The 3,469-nt window shown below is 42.2% G+C and overlaps 1 pseudogene; it reads right to left on the minus strand.

Moving 5' to 3' along the window:
* Window positions 1–1,202: 1,202 nt before the first annotated feature.
* Window positions 1,203–2,833, minus strand: LOC142139837 (dihydrolipoyllysine-residue succinyltransferase component of 2-oxoglutarate dehydrogenase complex, mitochondrial-like; annotated as a pseudogene).
* Window positions 2,834–3,469: the final 636 nt, after the last annotated feature.

A 3,469-nucleotide genomic window follows, 5' to 3' on the forward strand; every position in this document is an offset into this window, starting at 1 on the left:
GTAGCTTGTGTATATCTTCGATGTAGGCTGTATTATACACTAAAAAGTATGTTTAATATGCTAGGGGGATCTACGATATGCTGGAGGTACTGTATTATACATTGGGGTATGCACTAATTACTGGACAATGAAGGACTATACTGTACTTTACTGGAGTTCGGTACCATGGTGTGGTGTACTTAGGGGTGTACCTAAAACTTTGGGGGCTCAATGGCAATATTTTCTTTGCTGTTTTCCTGCACCAAGTCGATGGCTGCCTACTCTTTCTCAGCTGCATATAATTCTTCACTTGCTGCTTATAGAGGAAGGGAACAAAAGCGTTCCATTAATCTCTGTGTAGAATTTTAGTTTGGCGCACCAGAATGCTAGCTCGTACATACAGCATTCTGAGGCTTTAAACCCCTATTGGTTGTCACACACCTTCTATTTCATTCATGCTGACAGTAGACACTGCAGAGGAGAGCAGAGCTTTGAATTAGCACGGGTGGTATTGCAAAGGTGCCTGGCAGCTGAGAGACACTAATAGGCCTCTCATCTGATTGGTACCATAGCAGCTGTTACCCCTGCTACCCCAGCAGTCGTTACACCCTTGGATATTATAAAATGTTTATTTATTCAGGCCCTGAGCAGCTGTATTATATGCTGGATAATATTATGGTGTGTGAAGGTGCCCTGGCTCATAATTTGAGAATTCCATAAGAACAGAAATTAATTTATATGTGGTTGTCCATACATAAATTGTAAGAGCATGTATTATTACATAAAGGATACAGGACAAGAGAACTGGCACTGTCTCCTGTGTAAGGACCAGGTAAAGGTGTAATATATAATACATCATGTGAATATGAGTGTATACACAGCTGTTTAGTATATAAGTCATCCATTCAAGTCCCGATCAGCATGCCGATTCATGTGTACACACTATACATGATTTACCTTCAGACCTGTGCTCTTCATCTGGTCCATGAGCAGTGTAATCATTTAGAGAAGTGTATGAAACTGAGGCCGAGAGATATCTGACAATAGCAGTATCATCCCGTTACCATATTACAAGAACATATTGGAGCTCATTTAAAAACATTCATCAAACAGGCTGAAATTCCAATACACATTAATATTTTATGGCCACTCTTACTGACCACTCCATTCTCTCCTAACACCCCCCACCCCCATAACTGTTTTACCGTATGCCTCACTCCCACCTATGCCCCATCACACGCAGCTCCCTCCGTACCCCGCTGTAACTCCACTCCCGTATCCCCAGTGGTACTCATATCCACATCATTAATTGTGGTCAGGATGGCACAGGTGTTCTGCACTTCCTACAAACGCTGAGTGATTCTCTGCTGCATTTGGTTCATCATTCCCTGTATTCTGCTCGAGCACTAATAGATTGTGAGCCTTCAGAAACGGGGGGACAGAGGTCGGCTTCACTGAAGATACAGGTTTGGTCTCCAGTGGCTGTGCAGACACCGGTGTTACTGGTGGGATAGCAGTAGGAATGGGTCCACAGATGCAGAAGGAGAAGGCTGTTGGGGAGCTTGGGGTGTTGGTGCTGTGGAAGGCAAATAATTGGATGAAGTAAACTAAATTGATTAATATTGTTTTACCCTGCGATTGCTATTAGTACGCCATATGTAATGACGCAATTACATTTCAACTTGCACTTGTAATTAGTGCACATTTATTAAGGCTCCAATTCACATGTATTTATTAGTAAAATGTATTAGAGATTATTTATACATAGCTAAAACTATAGTAAAGGTATTTATGGTTCAGGCCCACTAAAAAGTAAACAGTTTGGTCTTATATTAAAGATTATTTCACCAGCATTAACCCGGATTCGACAGAGTAGCAATCTGAGATTAATACTCAAAAGCACTTTGTTTATCGGTCAGTTTAAACTGGTTATTCGGCCGGAAGACACGTAGGCAACAGTTGGAGTAAGTTGCCCCCCACCCTTGTAAAAGATCAAATGAACTGACCTATGACCAGCAGTCTACTAGAACATTGTTAACCCTGGACTAATGAAGACCTCTCTTAGTGTTATCTGTGTATATTCATGACATCATCACTGTTTATGCTAATTCAAGCTGCATATATGCTCCCCCGGCCAGTGGTTTCTTTCTCTCTTCCTGACAACAGACAACATGACTGTATCTGAACCTAGGCCCAGGGGAAGCACATGCGTAATGTATTCGGTTTATAATTTCCTGTTTATTATTATATTTAATTTAATTTACTGTCTATTCATTATCTTGCTTTGCTGTCATCCTGATATATTTGGCTATTAATTCTCTTTGTGCATTGGAACCACGATAATCGCATTGGACAATGTTTATTGGTAGCACTAAAATGAACATTACAGTGCAGTTTCAGCAGGTTTGGTCGTAGGAGCAGTTTTAGACTCGTTGAGGTCAAACAGGGAAGTCCAACCCTCAACCTTTCCTCCATCAGGGACCAGAAGAGTTTCAATAACTCCCTCAGATGGGGCAGCAACTTGCACTAACGTCTTGTCAGTCTCATTCTCACACACAATTTCATCTTCAGACCCTGAGTCACAGCTTTTTCCCATCTGACATCTCCTTCTGTGACTAACTCTGCAAATGCTGAATTGTTAACAGGCACTGTATATTGTTTGTAAACTTGTAAAACCAGGCTGTATTTACCTGAAGCGGACACTTGGATGTTCCTGTGGTCTCAGACTGATATGACGTGACAGTCTGCTTTCTGAGAGGGTGAATCTGAGCATCCCCAGAGCCCCGTCTGAGTGTGGTGACAAGGCAGCGCAGGGCCCAGGCCAGACAGCGGGACAACATGGTTGGGACATGGCTCAAGGTGTTTATTCCAACAGCTGCTCGCTCTCCGGATGCAGGTACAGTCCACAGATGAAGAGCTGGATCCGGCTGCCCTCCATCACCATGTCCTTTTATACATTCATTCACTGCCAGCATCTGCACTTGTGAATTAAAGTTTGGCTGGGGACCAGGCAACACAGGGGCTGTCACTGTGACAGTTCCAAAGACTGGGTGCTGGAGGTTAAATTGTCACTCCAGTTCTACAGAGAGCATACACACTCACCTGCAGGATCGGAAGGTGATTGGAACAAGATTATTCAACAATACAAACAACCAAATGAAACAACAATCATTACTTTGGAATGACTATCGCTCATCATGTAACTATACACACTAATGCAAAATCTGGCTGAACAGTCGCTTATCGGGTGATTGGCCCGATATTTGGCTGAAAAAACTCCAGTGTGTACCTAGCCCTATAGTCAATTTTGTCCAAAATCAATTAACCAACCACTGAATTTTAAGAGCTGCGGGAGATAACACTAGTACCCAGATGAAACCCACACAAATACGGGGAGAACCTAGACAACAAATACAATTTCTATACCAAGATAATATACTTCACAAATGTTCATTCAATTTAACAATACTTAGAGCTTCTCTGCATCATT

The sequence above is a fragment of the Mixophyes fleayi genome, chromosome 2 (assembly GCF_038048845.1).
Source record: "Mixophyes fleayi isolate aMixFle1 chromosome 2, aMixFle1.hap1, whole genome shotgun sequence".
Lineage (NCBI taxonomy): Eukaryota > Metazoa > Chordata > Amphibia > Anura > Limnodynastidae > Mixophyes > Mixophyes fleayi.